This window comes from Carcharodon carcharias, chromosome 11, assembly GCF_017639515.1.
Source record: "Carcharodon carcharias isolate sCarCar2 chromosome 11, sCarCar2.pri, whole genome shotgun sequence".
Lineage (NCBI taxonomy): Eukaryota > Metazoa > Chordata > Chondrichthyes > Lamniformes > Lamnidae > Carcharodon > Carcharodon carcharias.
In genome coordinates, this window is record NC_054477.1 from 145,833,962 (window position 1) to 145,861,006 (window position 27,045).

The window sequence follows — 27,045 nt, forward strand, 5'->3', positions numbered from 1 at the left end:
ATGCTAAAATAATTAGCAGTACCAATGTTAGAATGTAGCACTTACAACACTGCTTCATTTTTTTAAAACTCTTGCTCTTTGTTTTCCTTCCCTCCACAGAACATTTTGAATTTTGCCTTACATATCCAACCTCCTCCCTCTCCTTTCCCAGAGATGAGAGGAGCCGTTTCAGGCTAGTTTAAAAAAGAAGCACCAAAAAATACTGTGATTTTGAAGTGTTTGTATCCTTTTCAGATAGCAATCAGCACCCAGGCCAATGAGCTGACTTACCTGTTTTATTCAGCGGCATGAAGCATCATTCCGTTTCTCTATAAAATCATTAATAGAGCTTTCATAGCGTGTCCAAGGTTCAGTTGTAGCATAATACAGTTCCTTTGGAGCATCAGGTTGGAAATGGCCTTGAACTATCACATATAAAATATAGAGGCCACTCTCACTCCGATATGTATTTTATAATGACACATATATAGGCATCATTTTCCAGATGTCATACAGAAAAGCAACACTCGCAATGCTGGGAACTTCTGAACTTCACTTCTAGCTTCCAACCTGCAGCTGACAAACATGTTTCACTCTGCAAAGTTCCATGACAAAATATCAATTAAAATCTGAATGTCCTGAACCTTTGTTTACTCAACAACAATTGGATTTTGTTTCCATCATTGGGTAAAGCTTCACCTTAGCTGGATACAATATGGTATGAAATGATATAACACTCCCGAACTCATCCTTGCTTCACCATAAGTAAGAAAGACACATTATACATATATATGCACACACAATATGCAACAACAAGCGTTCCTTTTCCATTTATTCATTCATTCATTTGTGTATGCTCTGCTTGAAGGCAGGTCCTTGGATCATTGTCTGCTGATGCTTCATCCTAAACCATTTTCTTGGCAGTTTTTTGTCAGTAGTGGTTTTACCATTGCCTTCCACTTTTAGGGGCGGGTGACAAGTCTACCTGTGCTGTTGGGGTTATTCTGAACCAGATGTGAGCTAACCAGTTTCCATAAGTGCAGTTTATCCAATCCTATTCCTATAAGGAAGAATGAAGACAGAATTAAAGCAAGGCATGCACAAAGATAGAAAGAGTGAGAACAATTTAAATCAGTAACATGTTTTAAAATGCCTTGTTCCTTTTTTCTTCACATGCCTAACACTTAAGTAGGTTTCCAGTCGGTTACTATAAAAGCTTGCCATAAACAGCAAGCAGTCTTCTCACCAGCACCATTCAATATTAGAGCTTGGATTGAGCAGGAGATAAGGGGAACCCATACTCATTGTATGGACAGTGGACAGCTGGAAAGTTCCAATGTTATTAGGTTGACAGAGGCAGCACACTAGCACTTTAAAAATCATGCAGTGTTAAAACTTACATTTTATGGTCTAACATGTATGGATCCCAAGTCTATAATAGCCTCTAAGTTACATGTTATGCTGCTATCTGAGCTGGTGGCTGCCAGTGTCGGATCAAGTGATGGTGCTTCTTTCTTATATCTCTATGGCAGCTCTGGCCCTTCCTCATAAGGTGGCACTGACTGGCCAGGTGGCAGTTCTTCATTATCTGAAAGCAGAAAATCGGAATGGGAAGGTATGGGTGAGGAAAGGCAGGGGTTCAGGTGGAAAGCAAGAGGTCCAGGATATCCAAATTTGGAGCTTGTACTTCATGCCAGATAGCAGGATAAGGGTGAGATGATATTTGAGAAGCACCATAGCCTAGGAACACAGCATCACCCTGAATGTTCTAAGCGGTGCTGGATGTAATGGGCTATGTAGCACTGGGTCCCTTAATACTGAGCACAGATTCCTCCAGCGAGCTTTGGTGATGGAGACATGCACTACGCCCTATGGTAATGGGTCATCTTATCCTGCCTGAGAGAGAAAAATGTCAATGAATGTGTTGCAATGTGTTGGGGCAATGTGCCTGCCATAGCTGAATAACTGGACATATGTGGAAGCTGTGAGAGGCTGCCAGCATTGGTGGGTGCATGAGGATGAGATGGGACATCCTAATGACAGACCTCAGTGCTGATTGATAGAGAGTGATGATGGTTGAGTGATTGGGGTGTGGTGTGCATTGAGTAGCATGAGAGGTTGGTGGTAGGGTCACTAGATGATGTCCTTTGAAGTTGAACTCAGTGACCTTGACCACCCACACAAGGTGAGTGAACTGCTGCTAGGTCCTCAGGGTCAGCCTCCGAGAATTGACCTCACCAACAATAACAACTTATATTTATGTAGTACCTTTAGTGTAATAAAATTCCAAAGGTACTTTGCAGGAGCATTATAAAACAAAATATAACACCAAGCTATATAAGAGGTATTAGGTCAGGTGGCCAAAAGCTCGGTCAAAGAGGTAGGTTTTAAGGGATGCCTTAAAGAGGAAAGGGGGGTTGAGAGGTGGAGAGGTTTATGGAGGAGATTCCAGAGATTAGGGCCAAGGTAGTTAAAGGCTTGGCCTCCAATAGTGGAATGTTTAAAATCGGGGGTGCTTAAGAGGCCAGATTCACATGAGCACAGCTATCTCTTTGGTTTTGGGGCTGGAGGAGTTTACAGAGATAAGGAGGGGCAAGGCTATGGAGGGATTTGAAAACTAGAATGAGCATTTTAAAATCAAGATGTTGCTTGACTGGAAGTCAACGTAGATCAGCAAGCACAGGATTGATAGGGGAATGATACTTGCTACAAGTTAAGACATGGGCAGCAGAATTATGGATGACTTCAAGCTTATGGGGAGTAGAATGTGGGAAACCAGTCAGGAATGCATTGGATTGATTGAGGCTCAATGTAACAAAGGCATGGTTAACGGTTTCAGCAGCAGATGAGTTGAGACAGGGTCAAGTAGAGCAGGTGAAAATAGGTGGTCTTGGTACTGGCATAAATATGAGGTTGGAGACTCATCTCAGGCTCCGGTGTGAACCATGGTTGCAAACAGACTGGCTTCATCTCAGCCTGTTGCTAGGGTGAGAGTCAAAGCCGATAGGTGGGAACGGAGTTTAGAATGGAAACCAAGAACAATGGCTTCAAGGTTTCCAATATTTAACTGAAAGAAATTTCTGCTCATCCAGTACTGGGTGTCAGACAAGCAGTCTGATAATTTCACAACAGTGGAAGAATTGAGAGAGATACTACTATTGACACAAAAAGTTATATTATTTTTATGAAACAGTTTGAGTTACTGTATTCAAACAATTGCTTACTGTCTATATGTGTAACAAAAACAATGTTGAACAATGATAAATGGAACCTTATACTATGTAATATGCTTCATGTAAATGACAGCAGCTGATTTCCTTTCATTTGTTTATACTGGCATATATTTGTTTAAAATTAATTATTTACGCTAATGAGTAACAACTTCTGAAAGGACTGTACTATTATTCAAATTTGGAAGGTGTATACTGAATTACAATCTTGAATTCAAAATACTTCAACAAGAAATTCTAAAGGGTGTATAATTATGGGCCGCGACCCAAAATTTCCAAAGTTTTGCTTGCTGTGTGTACCACAACACTCTGTGTACCAGATCACACCACGTGTACCACACCACACCACACCATGTGCACCACACCACCCGGTGTATACCACAACTCAGTGTGAGAAGCACAGTGAGTCCCCCACTGTGAGTACCAGCCCCGCTGTGACTACCACATCCACCCTGATTTCCCCCCCCTTCTGCAACCACTGTGAGCAGCACACTGCATTGTGGGTACCACTACCCCCTCCTCTGTGAGCAGTAAGCTCTATTGTAGGCACCAATAGAAACAAAAGTAAGGCTAGTATTTATATAGTACCTTTCATGACCTCAGGGTGCCCCAAATCATTTTAGAGCCAAGGAAGTACTTTTTGAATTTGTAATGTAAGAAATATGGCAGCCAATTTGCACACGGCAGGCTCCCACAAACAGCAGGATGATAATGTTGAGACACATGTTTTTCTGATATTAAATGGGGGATAAATATTGGCTAGGATAATGGTGATACCTTCCCTGCTCTTCTTCAAAAAATTGTCATGGTATCTTTTAAATCCAACTCAGGGATCAGACAGTGCCTCAATTTAACATTTCAAATGAATGACAGCACCTCCAAAAGTGCAGTGGCTCCTTGGAATGTCAACCTGTAATTTTGTGCTAATGTTGCTGGAGTGGAATTGAACACACAGCCTCCTAACTCAGAGCAAAGAGTATTACCAACTGAGCCACAACCTAATGTACCCAACACTCAAGCTGTGAAGATCTCCCCAATGCCCCCCCCCGCAACCCCCAACACCATTCCTGAGGTCTACACCCCACAGTAAGCACCACAGCCAATGTGTGTAGCAAGGCCCAGAATGAGCACCATTTCTAACAATCATTCAATAAATATTGGCCAGAACATCAGGGTAACTCCTGTACTCTTCTTCAAAAATTTGCTGTGGGATGTTTTAAATCCACCTAATAATTCCTTCACCATCACTGGGTCAAAATCCTGGAACTCCCTCTCTAACAGTACTGCAGATGTACCTACACTACATGGGCAGCAGCGGTTCAAGAAGGCGACTCACCACCATCTTCTCAAGGGAAGTTAGGGATGGATAACAAATTCCACGTTAGCCAATGGCACTCACATTCTGTGAAAGAGTATTAATAATAAATAAATCCAATAGGGAGTTCAGGAGAAACTTCATTACCTACAGAATGATTAGAATATGGAACACAATACTACATATAGTTGAGCCAAACAGCAGAGATGCACTTAAGGGCAAACCAAATATGAATATATCAAAGAAAGGAGTAGAAGGTTATACTGATAGGGTTAGGTGAAAAGGATAGGAGGAGGTTTATGTGGAGCATGAACTCTAGTATGGACCAGTTGGACTGTGTGGCCTTTTCTGCACTGTAAATTCTGTGAATTCTTTGTCTGTAACCTCTGCCTCATTGGGAGCAATGTTATGGGAAATTTGCTTGCACATATATGCATTGCTGATATAAGAATGAAGGCCAATGGGACATACTGGAGACAGAAGCTCATGTTTTCCTTTATTTCTTCAAATAAAATATTATTCATTATGTACAGTACTTAAATATCACTCCTGCATGGAGGTTTGATGAAGCACTATCCCTGAACCATAGTAAGGTGCAGCTGGAAATAATTCACCTAACGTGTTGGCCAAAATCTGTGGATTGGTGTCAGATCAGTCAGAAAGCTGCACACTTACCTAGTTATGTTTAAAAGGGTGTGGCTTCCAATGCAACATCCTGAAGAATTCGCTCAGCACATGAATCCACGCAGAGACCTGCAAAGAGAATCTGCGCAAATGTCACAGCCCCTTTATACGCCACTCACTACCGTATGGTAAGTTTAAATGTCCAGTTTGAATGTTGGTGAATGGATGAGTGAGTGAGTGAGTGAGTGAGTGGGTGAGGTGGATAAGTGGGGTTGTGGGTAGGTAAGTGAGGCGGGTAAGTGGGGAGGGTGGGTGAGGTAGAAAAGTGGGTGAGGTGGGTAGGTGGGAGAGGTTGGTAGGTGGTAGGTTGTTTGTAGGTTCCTGGGGAGCAGGGGAATTGCCCAAGGGAAATTCAAATTTCCTGGGCAATTCTCATGGGGATCAGTACGTCAGGGCTTCCATAGGCTCCCAACACACATTTCAGTTGCATGTCCAGTCTCTAACGACCTGGAGACCGGAAGATATGGCCCCAGCCTCAACCTATCTCCATCCATTACAAAATAAAAGCAACAATTCCATACACCGAGAGGAAGAGGGGCAGGGTTAAGAATGTTACTCTGATGTGGCTATACAGCGAGTGACTTAATATCAAAAAATGCTGAATAAACATATTTTTGTGCAAGATGAGTAGAATTTATCCATCAATCAGCTCAAATCACAACTCATTTTATGGGTCATTCCTGATAGGTTCATAAAAGGTCATGTACTGTTATTTTGTTCCGTGAAGTTTTGTCCAAATGTGAGAAAAGTTTAAACATTTATTCATGATTTCAGCAGGTCAGATATAAAGTTCTGCTTAGATTTGTACCCAGAGGATAAATAGGTAATATGAGGACTTTCTGGAAAATATTTATACAGGCTACTCTACTTAACAGCAAGTCAGAGGAGAGCAAGTTTCACTTACAAGCAAGTTGGATCCTTCTGGGATTTAGTTCCCCATTCATTTCTGTTAAAGGGGATATGTGCCTTTTATTTTAACTGATCTCTTTTCTGGCTACCTTTCTTTTAATATCTTAAATAATTTTGTTTCCCCTGTCCCAGTCCTGAACGCCACGACATATATAAAGTGTTGGCTCACCAGGGCGGGGAGACCTCAGCGCAGATCAACACACAAACACAGTGGCCAGGACTTTTCCTTTGTCAGGCAGGCTCACTGGGGGAGGGGCCGGGGGCAGTAGGGAAGCCGACCACCGCCCGCGATCGGGACCCGAACACGATTTCACACTGTCGGGCCAATTGAGGCCTGCCCAGCGTGAAAGGTGCATGGTGGCGCTCAGTGCTGCCTGTTTGGGGGTGGGTGGGGGTGGGGAGGAGGGCGAGTGCGCAAATTCACACATGCGCGTGGGTGCGCGCTGGAAATGCTCCTTGAGGCATGGAGCTGCCTCAAGCAGATGAAGGTATGAAAAATTAAAATTTTTTAAATGTTATAAAACACATCCCCTCATGTGACTCTGTCAAATGAGCAGGGACATGTTACTAATGAAATGTTAAAATTTTCATTTTATTTTTATTTGCTATTGGAAACCTCATGCCACCTGCTTGGCCTTTTTGCCTGCCCGCCAACCATTAGGTTGGATGGGCAGCACAAAATTTAATTTAGTTGATTACTTACTGACTTTAATGGGCCTTTTAATTGTCAGTGGGCGTCCTGCCAGCTCTGGCGTGCGCCCGCTGACCAAAATATTGCGCGTCACTTTACATTTGTTCGGGGAGGGCGCACTCCTGCCCGATGAGTGTTATATCCTGGCCAATGAATGCTGTTTAGGCATTGGTCAGCCTGCAATTCCATCTTTCCTATCGTTCATTTAATTGGATTGAAAATCAAGGAATGGCAACTTGTGATTTCCCAACCAGCCAGGAACCTTCATTCTTCTTCGTTCCACTTCCAGACCCACCTATCCAATTGTCCATGCCTCTCCCATTTCTCGTCACTTTCCTGTTGCTTTTATCTCCTTCCCAATGCTTCTTGTTTTTCTTACCCCCCCCCAACCTCAATGCCACTGTTTTGTTCCCTCGCCACTACTTGCTCTTATGTATTGGGTAGCACTCAGAAAGAACGATGAACACCAAACATGTCTAATTCAAGGAAGTGCTTATTATGTCATTTGGCCATTGCATCATTTGCGTAATATGTGAATACATTACACTTGTTTCCCCTTTTTTAAAAGGAAATTGTGGGTATGCTTTTTTCCCTTCTTGAACTACATTTTCAAATCAAGTTTACTAATTGATTTAAAAAGCCTTCCTGATCTTCTAACAGGTGTTGGTGTAGCGTCAGGTTTTGGACTGCTTAGTTTCAATTCAAGACTCAAAGAAGATCCTGTCTCTGTCTCAGGAATTGGTATTTCAAATATTGTAGTCTGAACTGACTCAAACTCTGGAATGAGCTCATGATCGAACAGAACATGCTCAAGTTTTGGTTAATCCCTTGCCAGAATTGTGTGACCCACATGGATATTTCTCATTTTTCCATCAATTGCATCTTTTGCTTCCACACACGTTTACTACGTTTCCCATATCCCACTTGTGTGACTTGTGCGGGGGTCTCAAAACACAAAATAAGCTCATTTTGCCTGAAACTATGTTCTCCTTTGTGCGTGTCATACTGACAGTTTTCATTCAACTGTTTGTCTTCAACTTTAACAGCCAAGTTTGGTAGGACCAGAGTCAAGCGTATCCTTAACTTTCTCTTCATCAAAAGCTCAGCAGGTTTATACACTGTAGTGGAGTGTAGGGTTGTTCTTTAATTCAGTAGGAAATTAGCTAGCCACTGTTTCATATGGAGTTTTGAACAACCATGCAGTACTTGTTTCTTGAGTGCTTCTTGGACTATCCTAACAAACTCTCATCTGCTCCATTTGGTGCTGGTTGTCAACGAGGAGTAAGAGTATGTTTAATACCATATTGTTTCATGAAATTTTGGAATGCTGCAGAAGGAAATTGAGTGCTGTTATCTGAGACAAACTCCTCTGGTAATCCATGACAAGAAAAAATAGACTATACCTCATCTTCTTTCCATTCAGTATTGTTGTTTTGATCAATGTGCTTTATTTTAATCCACTTCAAATGACTATCGATGAGCACTAAGAAGCTGCCATTTTCCTCCTCACAAAAGTCTACACAAATTCCTTGAACTGGTCAAATAGGCCATGAATATGTAAAGGGAGCAGCTTATTCCTGCAGTTTTGGCAGGTAGTACGTTTGCTTGCCAGTGATTCTAGGTCATTGCCTAGTCCAGGCCAATAAACAAAATCTCTGGCTATGGATTTCATACTGACTAGTCCTGGGTGCTCAGAGTGGAGGACTGCCTGAATCCTATCTCTAAAAAATCTGGATAGCACCTTGTGACCCCACTTGAAGAAATCCTGTTCACATGGCAATTTATTACAATGATTATGGAATGGTTTCAGTTCCTTATCTGTAAACTGGTCAAGTTTTGTCGATTCAATGTTTGTTCATAGACTCATTTCAACATTGAGTCTTTCTGAGATTCAGCTGCAATTTCAGTGGCTGAGATTGCAAAGCCCTCATCTAATACTCCTATTGAGAAAATTACACCTTTACAGCCTACGTCTGAGTCCACATGAGGAAAATATGACAAAAATGTCAGCTATTGCATTCTCTTTCAAAGTGCAATCATTGATGCTGTACTGTGAGAGCAAGACAAACCATCACTGCACCATTGATGCTGCCATCATCAATATCTTAGACTTTGGTCCCAAAATAGCTACTATGGATTTATTATCTATTACTTGAGTGAAGTTCCTACCCAACAAATGAGTGAAACGTTTGGATTCTGAAGATGATTCCAAGTGCTTCCTTTTTTATCTCTTAGTCAATGTATGTGACACAACTATTATAGGTTTCTCTTGTCCATCATCATGATTTGACTGATCATTTCTTCAACTCCATAGTTTAAAACATCACATGCTAGCTTCAGGTCACGAATTTGTCACAATGAATGAGTGGTGCATCACTGGTCAAGCTTCTCTTGCATGCATCATAAGCATCTTGTTATGCTTTAGGCCACTCCCATTTCACATCTTTCTTCAACAATTCATGTCATGGAGCTAACACCATTGCAAACTATGGTAAAAATCTTGAGTAATATTCAAAAATGCCTAGAAAAGATCTGAGCTCAGTCACATCTTTTGGCTTTAGCATATTGATCATAGCCTCTATCTTAGCTCTTTTACTGATGTAACCCCTTTTCATTGATTTTCAGGCCAAAGTATGCTACCTTGGATTGTACAAAAGCACACTTGTTCCTTTTCAACTCACATTGTGATCATTGAACCTTTTAAACACGTTTTCCAACACTTGAAGATTCTACTCCTCAGTTACGGTCATGATTAACACATTATCGTGATTGCACAAGTGATGGGGCACTCCCAGCAAAATCTCATCTATTGGAAGATGTTTGGAGAAGACTTTTCAACATAGAACATCTTTGTGTAGGAGTGTAACCCTGTGTGTTTATCGTGAACTACTGCTGCCTCTCTCCATCTCCATTGAACTGTGCATGAGCATGGGACAAATTCAACTTTGTGAATAACTTGGAATCTGCTAACTCTACATACAAGCCTTGAGAGATCAGTAGTGGATACTGCTCATCATCAAATGCCTGATTGTGACTTTGTAATCCTCACATAGTCTTGTGGTTTTGTTTGACTTGGGCACTACTATGATTGAAGTTGCCCAATCACTCTGACTAGTTTTCACCAGCACACAATTTCTCCAAAGCTTCTTTAGTTCCTCTTCAACCCAGGTTTCTAGAGCAAAAGGAACCAGGCTAGCCTTGTAATTTACTGGTTTTACATCAGGCCTGATTTGGATATGCATTTTCACACCAATTGTACCTTGATAGCCATCTTCTAAAATGTTTTTGTAACTATCCAATAGCTGATAAAACTTCTAGGTTATCTCAACTTCGAAAACATGCTTCTGGTCCCTAACTTTAGCTTACAAAGTCAGTCTTTGCCCATTAATGTTAGCTAGTTACATATCTTGTTACAACAATGGGTAACATGAGGGACTTGCCCTTACATTGGCCATTGCAATCCATTTGCTCAACGTTTCTAACACCTCACCAAAGTAGATTTTTGACTGAACTGTGCTCTCTGTGTTAGAGATGCATCACTGACTTTGCTCTTATATGTGTCTCTACTCATAATGGAACAAACTGTAGTTGTATCAATGTGCATGTTGATGTATTGTTGATTTAGCAAAACCTTTGTACAAAAAGCTATGTGATTGCAAGTGGGATAAATGCTCTACAGCCCTAGATCCACTTCACTTAGACACTCTGAATTCACTTCAAGATTGTGAACCCTAACCTTGTGACATTGCTGCTTTCTATTACTACTGGAATGAGTTCTCTCTCCTGCTTTGGCCTTTGCTCAGCAGTCACAATATGCCCACCTTTTGGCAATTAAAGTATCCAGTTTTAAAATATAAAAATTTGTTTCAAGTTCAGAATAGGACATGCTGGTCTGCACATGACAGTTCTAAAATGTTGTTAGCTCTGAAAATGTGTCCACTTTAGCAATTAAAGTATTTGGCATTTCTGTACTGACATGTTTGTGATTGCCATTACAGTGATAACAAGTCATTAAATCACTATCACCAGCACTTTTCTGATCAGTTATATCCAGTTTAGGCTTGGTGGAAACCTGACAGTGGGCAGAAACTGTTCTGGTCACTCACATAGAATGAAATTTCAAGCATCCTTTGATGTCATATCCATAAGAAAGTGGAATCTTACATGCAATCTCAAATGTAAGATTTTATGCGTTCAGTAACTTCAGTTGGATTCTTTCATTCACAAATCCACACATAAATAAGTCTCATAATGCATGGTCTAAGAATGTACCAAAGTTGCAACATAGTGATAAATTCTCCAGTGTCACAACGTACTCACCAACTGTTTCACTAGTTTTCTGATTTCTGGTATGGAATTTGCAGCTTTTCGTCTATCTCTAGTGGCCTAGGGTAGAAATGACCCCTGAGGTTGTCGGGAAGATGGTGGTATAGTGGTAATATCACTGAATTAGTAAGCTAACTCTGGAGACATGGGTTCAAATCCCATGTCATGATGGCATATCAATTCAGTTAATAAAATCAGGAGTTGAAATTACATTCACTAACAGTGATCATAAAGCTATCCTTGATTGTTATAAAAGCCCATCTGGTTCACTAATGCCCTTTAGGGAAGAAAACCTGCTGCCCTTACATAGTCTTGCTCACATGTGACTCCAGACACTCAGCAATGTGGTTAACTACCCTCTGAAATGGCTGAACAAGCCACTGAGTTTTAGAACAATTAGGGATGGGCAGCAAATGCTGGCCTTGCCAGTGACTCCCATGAAAGAATAAATAAAAATCTTGGTGATGCTATTTTGAATGGCACAGTTTTTGCCTTGTTGTGAGCAAGAGATTTATTAGATTACTATACACTTCCAGGTCAATCTCCATTAGCAAAATTGCTTTCTTGCACTCAAGAAATGCTTTATTCTGGGTCTTGACCTCTTCACTTTCAACTTTGAATTCTGTCACGGACAGAACATGTATGTTCCTTTACCTCCCATGATTAGTATGCTTTGTATGAAGATGTTATATGTTTTCTTAGAGTGCATATGTCAATGAAATACCTTCAGCAGCAAGCTTTTGTGAGTTTAAAAATGAGGATTATTTATTCTCACACACTAACCCCAGATTAAAGCAACATCGCATACACTCTCACATACACAAAGATTAGGTACAGGTGAAGGGAGTGTACTGTGATAGTTTATAATTTTCCCAGTCTCTGGTTTACAGTCTTCACCTCCCATGTGGCAGGTGTGTAGTTTCTTGGATGGTTCTGATGCTTTAAAGTTGAAGCATGGGTCTTATGAAGCGAAAGTGTCTCAGCAGGCTGTGAGGTTTCTTGTTGTCAAATTTCTAGGAGGTTGTTTCTCAGGTGAATTTGAAGTTGGAACTGATTGGGGGAGCCCTTCCCTTTCTGGGATCTCCCACCTATAAGGTATTGCTATTAATTACCTTGGCTGCTTGAATTACTTGCAACTAGTTTGATGGCTTTTGTTGGAACTGCCTGCCAACAGCTTGTGCTGATGAAAAAAAAACAGAAAACATAGCTGTCTCATCATGTAACTTTCTACAAGTTCAAGACCTTTTCCAAATAAGGGTAGTGTTCATGTTGATTCCAACATCCTGTGTTGTGGTTTAACACCTGAAGGTTTGAGACAATCATTGTCTTTGTTTTTTGATGATCCATTCAGTTTGATAATACCCTTTTGGATTGGTTTCAGGAAAGGACATTGATTTTCATCAGTCTGGAATGTTCCTTTTATTCCTTCTCAAAACAGGGGAGTGGTTTCAATCCACAAAAGAAGTCAGGTGAGCCCCCCCAGACAGCCATCTTTTCAGCCTTTTGGGTCCAGTTTTAAAAAATAAAAAATTGAAGTTCAGAATTGGACATGCCAGTACTGGACATGAGAGTTCCAGAATGTTATTAGCTCTGAAAACCATGTCCATTTTTTCATAATGCAAACTGAATGGTTCTCACCTCCTCTCATATCTTCCTAGGCTTCCAATGTATTCTTTGGTGCAGCCATATAGTCCCATTTCTAAATTCACAGTGGCCCACTCAACACTTTACTGCAGTGGCCCATAGCAGTGATAGCTAAAACCAGTTTAGTCAGTGGTTGAAAATATCTTCTTATCCAAATGAACACTTCTAAGCCTGTGGCATCTCATTCACTGAGGAGACCATTTGAAGCACTGGCCTCACATACTCCAGCCACAATCTTTTGCCATTTGAGCTTGTACGTGGCTGGGGTCTGGCTGATTTTGTTCACTGCAATCCCTGCTGCTGTTTGCTGCCTGTATTTGTGGACATTAATCCTATCCCATTACCAAATATTGTTATGTGTCAGGTCATACTCAGAAAGAAAAATGGACATCAAGCATGGCTGGTTCAAGAAAGTGTTGATTACGATATCATGCCATCACAACACTGACATAATGACTTAATGATATTATCATAATATACAAATACATCAAAGCTGCCATCTCTTACCACTTTCTGAAACTCCTCCCTAGTGAGCTAATTTCCTACTGCTGATACACTTAAACCAAGTACTAATTTACCCAAATACTTACTGCACATACTATTTCCTATGTTCAAATACTCACTCCACCTCTCTACCCTGTCGTCAATCAATATTCTTTATCAACTACCCACTACTCCTCCAAATACCCCTTACTTTTATTGTGAACTACTGATTAATTTTCAGTATACTAACCCCCAATATTTTTCATTTCCTACCTTCTAAACTACTCACACACATCGGCCCAGAACTTCCATGGAGTAGCAATCACTGCCAGATTGCCTCTCTGCTCCTTTTCACTTACCCAAGGAGCTGTACATTTTTCTCTTGATCTTCTGTCCCGGGCCTGAAGAGAATGTGCAGTGCAGCAGCTTCAGAGTCCTCCCAGTGCAGAGCAGCAGTGTCGGGGGAGTGAAGCCATGTCCCTATTTTACAGTGCTCACTGCCATAAAGCGGTAAGCTTAATGGCCCAAGTCTTGACAGGAGAGAAGGTAAGTGGGGTGAGAGGGCTGAGTGGTTGGGAGGGTGGGAGGATGTGAGGGAGTCAGGATGATGGTGGGGTCTGGGAGGGGTCGAGATGGGGTTCAGGGGGGTCAACAGGGTGGTCGGGGGGTGGGGTGCCGTGGTTAGTTGAGGTGGGGGGGGTTGTCGGGAGGGTAGTTAGGGGTGTGGAGCCATTTCAGGGGTGTGTGGTGAAGTGGTTGGTTAGGGGTGGGAGGGTAGTTGGGAGGTCCAGTGGGCTTCGAGGGTGGTCAGTACCATAGTTTCTCAAGAGTTAGAAGTGGTTTTAATCCTTCTAACTTTACCTGGGTAACTATTTTGCTAAGAGAGTCTGAACCATCAGAAGTCTCTGATTTAACTGGATGGTTCCCAGTGCAGCATAATTGCCCAACGGAAGTTTAAACTTCCCAGGTAATTCCTGTGCAGGTCTTGCATGGGGACTTCCAGGGGTATCTCTGGGGTACGAGCTCCCTGCCCCCTCCTCCCCCAGGGAACTGAAGTTCTGAGCCAACATCTCAAACTCTCAAACAGAATACAAGATCCCCTCACTTACCATTTGCAGTATCGCAACATGTCCACTTCCAGATAAAATACAACACTCTCCAATTTCCACTGAGCTTGGTCTTGTATAAATAAGATTGGATGGCCAACATGCCTTTCTCAACCAACAGCACCAAACTTAGTTTATTCATCTCAGCAGCAACCTATTTTACATTAAGTGGCTGCTGCATTTCCTTAAACAATAGCAAATACATTTCAACAGTAAAACACTTCGAGACATCTCTGATATATGTGTTTTGAAAAACTAATTTGACAGATTGTTGGGTTGATGTGCAATCAGTGATTCTTTCACCAATATGTCAATGGCATTGGGCCAAATTTATCCCAACTCGTCAAGCAAGAATGGGGCAGGTGAATGGTTAAAATTACAAAAATGCACTTACTGCCCTATTCCCACCAGGGACTGTTATCCAACCTAACTCTGGAGCTAACTTGAAAGGGAATTGCAAGCACTGGACACTGATGGGTGACTCATTAGTGAATTCAATTAGGGGTCCAATGGTATTATTTGAACTTCAACATGGTTTTAATTGTCTGGGTCAGAAGTCCTGCATAACTGTTGAATGAAACTTAGCCATATTTGCTTTATAAACTTACTGACAAGACTGGAAATTCTATTTAAAGGGATACTGAGCTGCAGGCTCACTAGACTCTGTGCGCCATTGTGAGTGGTACATTTTCAAAACAATTCTGAGCTTTCAGTTTGCTTCTTTCAGATTTTTATCCCCTTACCAATTTCCATTAAGTGTTAGCTGCTTATCACGTGTAATGCTGTTTTTGGTTAATTCCTTTGGGTGATTGAACATTTGGACGAAGAGGAACAGCAGCCTCAAAAATCAGGACAAATCCCAGCAGTTAGCGAGCAGGTCAGGAGGTTGTTTGTAGAAGGCTTAACTCAGCACACAAGGCTAAGAGTCACTTCCTTGTATATTTCAAAGGAGCAATCCCAAGATGAACTTCTAACCTCATATTTGTGCTATCACAGACCGGCTAATAACATTAATAACATTGCCAACTATGCCCCTGTCTCAGCTCATCTGTTGCTGAAACCTTCATTCGTGCCCTTGTTTCCTCTAGACTTGACTATTTTGACACACTCCTGACTGGTCTCCCAAATTCCACCCTTCATAAACTGGGGGTCATCCAAAACTTTGCTGCCATGTCCTATCACCCCCATGTGCTCACTGACCTACATTGGTTCCTGGTCAAGCAATGCCTTCATTTTAAAATTCTCATCCTTGTTTTCAATTTCCTCCATGACCTTGCCCTTCTCTATCTCTGTAAAATCCTTGACCCTACCACCCTCCCAGATATCTGCACTCCTCTAATTTTGACTTTTTGTGCATTCCTAATCATAATTGCTTCACCATGGGTGGCCATGCCTTCAGTTGCCTAAGCCAGAAGCTCTGGAATTCCCTTCCTACACCTCTCTGCTTCTCAACCTCATTTTCTTCCTTTTATATCCTCCTTAAAACCTACCTCTTTGACCAAGCTTTTGGTCATCTGGTTAATAGCTCCTTATGTAGCTGGGTGTGTGTCATACTTTGTTTCACAATGCTCCCGGTGAAGTGCCTTTGGGACATTTCATTATGTTAAAGGTGATATATAAATATAAGTTGTTGTTGAGCAGTGGAGGAGGACAGTGCACTTCACTGGGTAGGCCTATGTAACCTGTTGTAGAAGGATCGCTGTCCTACTGGACTGGGGGACTATACTTTGCCAGTGGCTGTCAAAGTCACAACCTCCCTTAAACCTTTGACACAAGCTCCTTCCAAACTGCTACAGGAGATATCACCCTGTGTCTCCCCATCTGCAGGGTACAGATGCACCAAGCAGATCACCATTGCCTGACTTGTCATAGGAAAATAGTACATTGTCTTTGAGATGGATGGCAACAGCCAGAATGGGGGGGCTTTGAGATTTACAGCAGTGGCCAGTCTCCCTGGTGTCCAACAAGAATTTGCGTAGCTATCAAAGCATTGGAAGTTGAGGCAACAGCTTGTATCAATAAGGAGAGCTTCCATTCCATCAATATACATCTGATATCTGATCACCACAGAAGTGTCTTGGATCTGCTATACCTTCATTTTGCCATCCAGGGCCCAGTCACCTCATTTGCTTGTGGCATAGGGGAAAAATCAGAAAATATGATTAGGAGGTACAACACACAAAAGGCATACTGCACCAAAATAAAGAGCCAGGTCAAAAATAGTAATCACAAACTCCTTGGACAGAATTTTCCAACAGCGGGATTTTATGTTCCCGCTGTCGTCAACAGGGTTTATAATGTCTCGCTGCATTTTACGGCCCAGTCCCCACCGAAACAGGGCCGTAAAATTCTGCCCCTTATGTCCAGAGTATTTTCTTCAGATAGTGTTGAACAAGATTTAGCAGATCAAAAGATTGGCATGCTTAGTGGTTAAGTTATTGCAAAGCCAATGTTGCAGAAAGTGTATTACATCAATGCCATCCCCATGGGTGGAAACAACTGTGTAAAAGTCAAAAAACCTCCATCCTGCAGCAAAAACTTATTAAATAGCTTCCAATATTGCACCTAAATTTCTCCTGAGTGGGCATGCTATGAATTGACCTGCTGTCCTGCAAATCTTTCCATTATAAAACAAAATACAATCAAAATCAAATTATAAGAACCTAAATTTCAATCATGTTAATCATGATTCTTTCTGAATTTTTAGATCCCTAAGTTTAAGCTTATTTTGGAGATTTCATTCTTTCCAGCAAGATTTTTTGCCCCAGTTTCATTTAATTCAAGAATTTTTGTAGTTTCCTCTTGATTTCTCACACTCCTTGTTTCCTTGCCTTAGAAAACCAAGTTCATCTGTTTTCTCTTTTACGTCAGGAGATTATAGCTTTGAAATGACTATGATCTTCGCATACCAGTTGAGGCATTAAGTTGTTTAATATCATTAAAATATAAGGCAAAGTAGTAAGTATATTGGTATCACGAGCAATCATTTCTATGACAACATTATTTGGCTACCCCAGCAAAACAGGCTGGTGGTGAGTAAATAACAACGATGTTCTAACCTCTGTAGAAACCAATAACTTTTAAAAAAAAATTCAAAAATCCAGTTAATAGCTGAAAGTTTGATACGATAAGATTTCATGGCTTAAGGCATTTATAATAAAAATAGACAAAAAGCACTATCTTTGTAGGCAACTTATACTTTAAACCCAGAACAGAATATCCCTCTTACTTTAGTACAACCAAAAAAACACACTTCACAGGTATGTGTTGCCAAGTCCTTTAAGCAGACATTCAGTTCTCCCAGAGCCAGTCCAAAATGATTCTTAACTCCTGACGGTTTACTTCCAACTTTTTCCTTTCCCAACCTGGAAACTTTTAATTCCAGAACTGTCTTTCACATTGTGAGTTTTCTTGGCGATTTCTCTCTCTACTAAAACTAGGCAAATTTTCCAGCTTTGTTTCAACTCCTCACGAATTTGGTATTTCCAATCCCAGTGCAAGCTTCCACCTGCATTCCTGCATGGTGAACCATAAAGACTTCGGCCTCTAGCTGCTCACGCTGTCTTGTACCCTGGCAGACTAACCTTGTCTGTGAGTTCACAGGGATATCTTAGACCTTTCCTCTTTCAGAGCCCATCTCCATGACGTGAATCACCTGGACCTTGTATCCAGGTAATAAGGCTGACTAGCTATCCTTGACACCCTAACTCTCTTTTACCTTGGAATTAAATGGACAGTTTAAAGTACAACTGTTTACAACCTACGTTCTCAACACTTTTCTAGGACTTTGGAGACTCTATGTATGGTTAACACACTGGCTGCTGTCATTGCCTCAAAGTGTAAACACCTTGCACCTTCTTCTCAATAAAACAATTAAGGCCTCCTTTAATCTCTAACAATCAAACTACCCAGGCTTGTTGCCAGGCAGACTTCAGCATAGGTCATGTGACCCCCTTCATTTTACTTGAATTGAAAAACACAGTCCCCAAACATAATAATCTTATAAACCTCATAATGGTAACAACAACAACCTGCATTTATATAACGCCTTTGAATGTAGTAAAATTTTTCAAGGTACTGCGCAGGAAAGTGATTACCTTTTTCTCAGATGGAAATTCTGAGCAATGAAAATGTCTCTGGAGAGGAAGCTTGACCTAATTTCACACGTCTCCAAGGTGAACAGTGTGAAGTCTTACTCTTGAAGATTTTGATTGTTTTGCTACAGACATCGTATCAAAGTTCTAAGTTTAATGATCTGAATGAGAATATACAGCTTCCAATGCCAAACACTCAGAGTATCTGGTGGTAGTGAATAAGAGGTTAAAGAGGTTGCAGCTGAAACTGAAACTATTCTTTAGTTGGGACTAGTTAAGTTTTGATTGAGGATGTGGGGGCCGATAACACAAGAGTAAATGTTATAATGTGAGGTATTGTCTAAGTAGAGAAATAGATATAAACAGCATCCTTGACAGCCAAGGACCAGGTTCAGCCCCCACACACATACAAGGTTAGTGTAATTTGATAACAACATTTATATGAAAGGAAAATACTGTAGATGCTGAACATCTGAAATAGAAACAGAAAATGTTGGAAATATCAACAGGCCAGGCAGCATCTGTGGAGAGAGAAACAGGTTTAATGTTTCAGGTCAATGACCTTCCATTGAACTGGAAAAAGTGAGCGATGTAACCAATTTTAAGCAAGTACAGACGCAAGGATAAGGGGAGAGGGGGGGAAAGCAAATGGGAAGAACATTGGTTGGTTTGAAGGCAGGAGAGATTAAATGACAAAAGAGATGATGGTGCAGGCAAAGAAGTTGGTAATGGACAAGTAAAGAAATAAAAGATGGGACTAGAAGACATGCAAATGGAAAAAGGCAGAATCTGCACCAACAATATGGCATAAAAAAACAAAAGTCAAGTTAAACGAAGATAACTACATAGGTATGAGAGCAGATTTGGCCCCAGCAGGCTGGGCAGGAAGACTACAAGGTAGGACAGTTGATGAACAGTGGCAGATATTTAAGGAGATATTCAGTTCCTCCCAAGTAAAATATATCCCAATGAGGAAGAAAGATGGTAAGAGGGGGAAAAAGCATCCATGGCTAAGCAAGGAAGTTAAAGATAACTTAAAAGCAAAAACTAAGGCATACCAAATTGCAAAGGTCAGTGGCAGGCTGGAAGATTGGGAAACTTTTAAAGATCAACAAAGGGTTACTAAAAAATAAATAAAATGAGCAAAGGTAAAGTATGAAAGAAAACTAGCGCAAAATGTAAAAACTGATAGCAAAAGTATATACTTCTGGAAGTCCAGATATAATACATCTACAGGATTCCCATTATCCACTTTACTTGTCACATCTTCAAAGAACACAAAAGTATATAAAAAGTATATAAAAGGAAAAAGGGTAGCTAAAGTGAATGTTGGTCCCTTGGAGGACGAGACTGGGGAGTTAATAGTGGGGAACGCAGAAATGGCAGTGACGCTTAATCAATATTTTGCCTCAGTTTTCACATTGGAGGACACTAGTACCACCCAATAGTAACAGTGCAGAGAGGATATAGAAAATGAGGCACTTAAAACAATCGCCATCACTGGAGAAAATGTATTGAGCAAACTATTGGGATTAAAGGGTGACGAGTCCCCAGGACCTGATGGCCTTCATCCCAGGGTCTTAAAGGAAGTGGCAGCGGAGATAGTGGATGCATTGGCTATAATATTCCAAAATTCCCTGGATTCTGGAAAGATTCCAGTGGATTGGAAAAATGCTAATATAACACCCTTATTCAAAAAAGGCGGGGGGGGGGGGAGGCAGAAAATAGGAAGCTATAGACCAGTTAGTTTAACGTCTCTCATTGGGAAATTGTTGGAATCCATTATTAAGGAAGTAGTAATGGGGCATTTGGAAAGTCAAAATGCAATCCATCAGAGTCAGCATGGTTTTATGAAGAATAAATCGTGTTTGACTAATTTACTAGTGTTCTTTGAAGATGTGACAAGTAAAGTGGATAATGGGGATCCTGTAGATGTAGTATATCTGGACTTCCAGAAGGCCTTTGATAAGGTGCCGCACAAAAGATTAATACACAATATAAGATCACACGGAGTTAGGGATAATATATTAGCTCGGATAGAGGATTGGCTAACCAACAGAAAGCAGAGAGTCTGGATAAGTGGGTCTTTTTCTGGATGGCAAGCTGTAACTAGTGAGGTGCCACAGGGTTCGGTCCTTGGGCCCAAACTATTTACAATCTATATTAATGACTTGGATTCATGGATAGAAGGTACTATAGCTAAATTTGTAGATAACACCAAAATAGGTGGGAAAGTAAGTTGCAATGAAGAAATAAGAAATTTACAAATGGATATGGACAGGTTAGGTGAATGGGCCAAAATTTGGCAGATAGAGTTTAACGTGGATAAGTGGGAGGTTATCCATTTTGGTCAGAAAAATAAAAAGGCGACTTACTATTTAAATGGAGAGAAACTTCAGAATGCTTCAGTGCTGAGGGATCTGGGTGTCCTTATGCATGAATTGCTGAAAGCTAGTATGCAGGTACAGCAGGTAATAAAGAAGGCAAATGGAATTTTGGCATTTATTGCTAAAGGAATAGAGTATAAAAATAGGGGAGTGCTGTTGCAACTGTACAAAGCATTGTTGAGACTGCACCTAGAGTATTGTGCACAATTTTGGTCCCCTTACTTGAGGAAGGATGTAGTTGCACTGGAGGTGGTTCAGAGGAAGTTCACTAGATTGATTCCAGAGATGTGGGGCTTGTCTTATGAGGAGAGATTGAGCAGTTTAGGCCTATACTCTCTAGAGTTTAGAAGGATGAGAGGAGATCTAATTGAGGTATATAAGATGCTAAAGGGGATGAACTAAGTAGATGTGGAGTGGATGTTTCCCCTTCTGGAACATTCTAGAACAAGAGGCCATGGTTTTAGGCTAAGGGGTGGTAGATTTAAATCAGAGATGAGGAGGAATTACTTTCCTCAAAGGGTCATGAATCTGCGGAATTCATTACCTCAGAGTGCAGTGGATGTCGGGACGCTGAATAAATTTAAGGAGGAGATAGACAGATTTTTAATTAGTAACAGGTTGAAAGGTTATGGGGAGAGGACAGGAAATTGGAGTTGAGGCTGAAATGAGATCAGCCATGATCGTATTGAATGGTGGGGCAGGCTCGAGGGGCTGAATTACCTACTCCTGCTCCTAGTTCTTATGTTCTTATGTTCTAAAATAAATGGGGGTAGGGGTTAAGATCTGAAATTGTTGAACCCAAAGTTGAGTCCAGAAGGCTGTAAAAGACCTCATTGAAGAATGAAGTGCTGTTTTTCAAGCTTACACTGGGCTGCATCGACACGGTGTAGGAGGCTGAGGGAGGACAAGTCAGATTGGGAGTGGGATGGAGAATTAAGATGGAAAGCAACCGAAAGTTTGGGATCACACTTGCAGACTGAATGGAGTTGTTGCACAGCTTACCCAGTCTGTCTATGGTCTTCCCAATCCAGAGGACAGCACATTGTAAGGCACAAATACAGTATACTGAATTGAAAGAAGTGCAAGTAAATTGCTGTTTCACTTGGAATGAGTGTTTGGGGCCTTGAATGGTGGGAAAAGAGGAGGCAAAAGGAGATATGTTGCACCTCCTGTTCATGCATGGATAGCTACCATAGGGGAAAGTATGTTCGGCATGTGTACTATGATTGATGACAGCACCATCAAATGTTTCCAATCCATTTCCACACTCCTTTTCTGACTCCTTCCCCTCCCTCGCAGAACCATGAGAGTGTTCTCCTTGCCCTCACCTCCCATCTATCCAGCCTCCGCATTCAAGGGCTGTTCCTATGTCATTTCCACCACCTTCAGCATGATCCCGCCAACAAGTGTGTTACCTTCCTCTCCCCTTTCAGCATTTCAAAGGAAAATAGTAGCCTACAAATCCTGCCAGGGGAACAAATCCTTCAACAAGATGACCAAAACTCATTTGTGTTCTACCACACTGTGAAAAAAGAAAGAAAAAAGACATCAAAACCAAGTCTGCCTTTCAGGTGGATGTAAAAGATCCCATGGCCCTATTTAGATGAAGAACAAGGACTTCTCCCCTGTGTTCTGGTCAATTTTTATCATCTCGTTGCTGTTGGTGGGAGCTTGCTGTACACAAATTAACTACAGTGCAATAGTGATTTACATCAAAAGCACTTCATTATCTGTAAGCGCTTTATAACATCCTGAACTTATTAAAAGCACAATAATAATTAATAGAAGTACATCATAATGCAGCGCAGAAGGAAGCCATTCAGCCCCAGCCCAGTGCCGGCTCTTTTGAACAGCAATTCAGTTAGTTCCATATCCTCTATCCTTCTCCATACCCCTACAATGTTTTCTCTTTAAAGTATTTATCCAATTCCCTCATGAAATTGCAATGCATTCCAGTTGCTAATCACCTGTTGTGAAAAAACGTTCTTCCCTATGTCACCCCTGGTTCTTTTGCCAATTACTTTCAATCTGTGCCCTTTGGTTCTTGACCCTTCAGCCACTGCACACAGTTTTCTCTTTATTTATTCCAGCCAAGCCCTTCATAATTTTAAACATCTCCATCAAATCTTCTCTTAGCCCTGTCTGCTCTGAGGAGGACAACATCAGCTTCTACGGTCTATCCACATAACTAAGTCCCTCACACCCGGAAACGTTCTAGTAAATTTCCTCTGTACCCTTCCCAAAGCCTGCATGTCCTTTCTAAAGGGTGATGCCCAGAATTGGACACAATACTCTAGCTAAGACCAAACTGTGTTTTATATTAGTTTAGCATGACTTTATGGTGCTTATATTCTATACCACTATTTATAAAGCCTAGGATCCCATATACCTTCTTACCTGCTTTATTAACCTGTCCTGTCATCGTTAAAGTTGTGTGCGCAAACACCCTCTCATTTATTTGGTATTGTCTCTCCTCATTCTCCCTTTCAAAATGAATCACCTCACATTTTGTTGGGTTGAATTTCACCTGCCATGCGACTACTAAGCTGGTCTATGTCCTCCCAGAGCCTATCAAACATTCCATAAGCCACTGTTTTTTTTTTAAATGAACCTTTTTTAAGCTATTGCCTTTAACCCTATATTTTTAAACACAGGTGGGTCAGCCATCCGCCAATCTTGGTAAAGAGAAAACTGACTTTAGATCAAAGTGACAACACATTTGTACTGCCTTTTTTTTAATTGTGTGAAAGAACAGACCATCCTTCTCAAAATTGGGGAAGGGCATGAATTTCTGACTAATATAAAATGGTTCAATTCCGGTTTCTTCATTTTTTTCTATGCTCAACCTGGTTCGTGACCCTAACGGAAAATATAACTGACCTTTCTTTAAAACAAACTTCTGCCATGCCAACTAAGTAGTTCTGCACTGATTAGCTCTTCACTCAAGTTCCTAAAAGTAATTAACCATCAAGCCCAGGATAGAGAGCTCTCTGTGCTTTAATTTAAAAACTTCCCGTGTCACCCTGCAAATACCTCTTCACCACTATCAGGCCTATCAGCAGCTCTCCCAGCACCTTTGACATTTGTCAGACTCAATTTGCTGCAGTTGGACTTGATGCCTGTACGTTTACACCCATCCTGCATGCCAATAGCCAACCCTCTCCCATTGGGAGGAAGTTTTGCTGTGCTCTCTTGTTTTTTTTCAATTTGCAAGGACATCCTGTTTAGAAACTAATCACAAGAACATTGGGCTCTTTGCCAAGAGTCACAATCAGCAAGAGCTCAGAGACAAATAGCCAGTGTCTAAATGTATGTGAAAGTAAAACAGAAATGATTCCACCACAGGGGGATTGTGATTCATTTGTATGTAGTGATATAAGGTAACTTTTCCTCAAATTTAATTGTAAACTTAAAGGAATTTCTAAGCATCCTGGAGTTTGCTGGCATCAAACGGGCCATTATGCCTCTCAGTAGAGGCCGGATGTTTGCAGTTGCTGGCAGCTGTTGTCCAAGCCCTACCTAACAGCTGATAGACTGGCAGTATATATTGAAACAGTGCAGCCTGGAGCCTGGGAAAGGTCCCAGCGCTGAATGCACACAGTGGTGCAGGGCAATTAGCTTACCACAAGCAAGATTACAGTGCTAGCACTGATGATGACCCATGTGACCTGCTTTTCAAAAGTCATTATGAATTAGAAAAGGTAATTCTTTTCACAGAAATCTGCAGAATTTCTCAATGGTCCGTGTTTCGAGCTCTACTTTTCAATGGTGGGCAGTGTGTCAGAAATAGCTTTTGCCAACTGCCAGCAAAACTGTGTTGTTGTCAAAAGACTTTTTTTTTAAATGGAAAAGTGGGACTATAGATGCCCGACCAAAAATTAACATTAAAATGCTCCATTTTTTTTTTAAGTGTTTGGTTAGTTGATGTTCCTGTCTGAATGATTGCTAAACTCTGTATTACACTTCAGAAGTACTTCACTGTCTGTGAAGTGCTTTGGGACCTCCTGAGGTCATGAAAGATGCTATATAAATGCAAGTTCTTTCTTTACCAATGAACAAGCATTTAACCCTTTGCATATTCCAACACTCCAAAAAAATACAGCAAGGATACCCGACAGGGAATGAAAAAAAGCAACTAATGCTTAGTTCCCTGAGAACTTCTTTCTGCATTATAATATTTTTGAGACAGAGGGGTAAGTTTTAACTTTTGGCAACCAGCCAGTAGAGACAGCAAGCCAGCTGGCTACCCAATTCAGTGGAAATGAGGCTAGTAAGGCCCGAGGCAGCTCAGTGGTTTTAATGAAAGAAAGACTCGCATTTGTATAGCACCTTTCACTACCACCGGATGTCTCTGAGCGCTTAACAGCCAACAGAATACTTTTTGAACTGTAGGCACTGATGTAATGTAGGAAATGCAGTAGCTGATTTGCAATAGCAAACTCCCACAAACAGCAATACGATAACTTTGTGATGTTCATTGAGGAATAAAAATTGGCCTGGGCACTAAGGATAATCCCCTGCTCTTCTTCAAAATGATGCTGTAGGATCTTTTACATCTTCCTGATAGGGCAGACAGGGCCTCGGATTAACACCTCACCTGAAAATTTCATACTGTCCCAGAGGCTTCAGGACTCTGAGATGACATCCGGGACCCGTACTGCAATTTTCAAATTGCACCCGTACTGGTTCCTGACCCCACCAACGTTTGAGAATCCAGCTTGTTGGTTATTCTGCAATAGATATAAAAATGACACTGTTCTTATGAAACAGTTTGTGTTACTATATTCAAAGAATTGCTTGCAGTCTGTTATACGAAAATGAAATGTTGAACAATGAAAACGGTTATATTTTGTAATATAGTCCATGCAAATGGCAGCAGGTGGTTTTCTTTCATTTGTTTATACTGGCTTGTATTTGTTTAAAATTAGTTATATGTTGATAGGTAACAACCTCTGAAAAGACTGTACTATTATGCAAACTCAGAAGAACATGATGAATTACATCCCTAAATTTAAAATACTTTATCAAAAGGTTCTATTGGATGCATAATCATGAGCTGCAACTCACAACTTCCAAAATAATGCACATTGTGAGTACCACCCGCAATTGAGAGTTTCACCCGCTACTGAGAGTTTCACCTGCTACTGAGAGTTTCAGCCACTACTGAGAGTACCACCTCCCACTGTGAATACCACACCCCATTGTATGCATAATAAAGAAACTAAAGAAAAACTTATATTTATATAGTAACTTTTACAATCTCAGGACATCCAAAAGCACTCAACAGGCAATGATGTACAACATGACTAAATTTCAAAAGTAATGTAGGAAACGCGGCAATTAATTTGTGCACAGCAAATTCCCTCAAGCAGCAACATAATAATGACCAGATAGTTTGTTTTGGTTTGCTTTTTGAGATGTTCATTGTGGGATTATTTTGGCCAGAACACTGGGGATAATTCGCTTGACCTTTTTTCAAATAGTGCCATGAGATCTATTACAGCCATCTGAGAGGGCAGACGGAGCTTCGGTTTAACATCTCAACCCAAAAGATAGCACCTCTGGCTGTGCAATACTCCCTCAGTACTGCACTGGAGAGTCAGCCTTGATTTTTGTGCTCAAGCTCTGGAGTGGGATTATACCCAGAACCTTGTGATTCAAAGGTGCACAAGAATGTCTCAGGGACACTGGCAGCAGCTGCCTAGTCTAAGATGAAGCTGAGGGCTTATATAGAGTACATCAAATCTAGTCTACAGCATAAAAACAGGCCATTTGGACCAACAGATCCATGCCAGTATTCATGTTCCACGTAAGCATCCTCACACTCAGTTTCATCTCATCTTAACTGGTATAATCCTGGACCAGGTCCCCTTATTTTTGGTACGATCCAGTTAGGGACCAGTAGCTTTTTCTTTAAAGTAGTCACAGTTTGAGATCCCAGGTACTTACTAAGAGAATAAAGCCACAAGATTCTATGGGTTTTGAACAAAATAAACTTTACAAAGTTAGAAAAGTGAAACAATTTACTATATCTATCTTAGACACTAATATTCAGAATTAACATGAGATACAAGAGAATTAATGGACAAATTATGGTCAAACACACCACCCTGCATAATAATTTGCCGATGTGCCCATTAGAGATTCCATGGATTTCTCAGCAACTCACCCAAACGTTCGTATCCACTGTGAGTTAC

At 41.0% G+C, this 27,045-nt stretch overlaps 1 long non-coding RNA gene across 1 annotated transcript; it reads right to left on the reverse strand.

The window, feature by feature from the left end:
- Positions 1–613: 613 nt before the first annotated feature.
- LOC121283787 lies at positions 614–25,560 on the reverse strand. Its single transcript, XR_005944389.1, has 2 exons — positions 25,446–25,560; positions 614–1,039 (listed from the first exon to the last, which is right to left on the reverse strand). It is a non-coding gene; the product is annotated as an uncharacterized LOC121283787 (long non-coding RNA).
- Between the last annotated feature and the right edge of the window lie 1,485 nt (positions 25,561–27,045).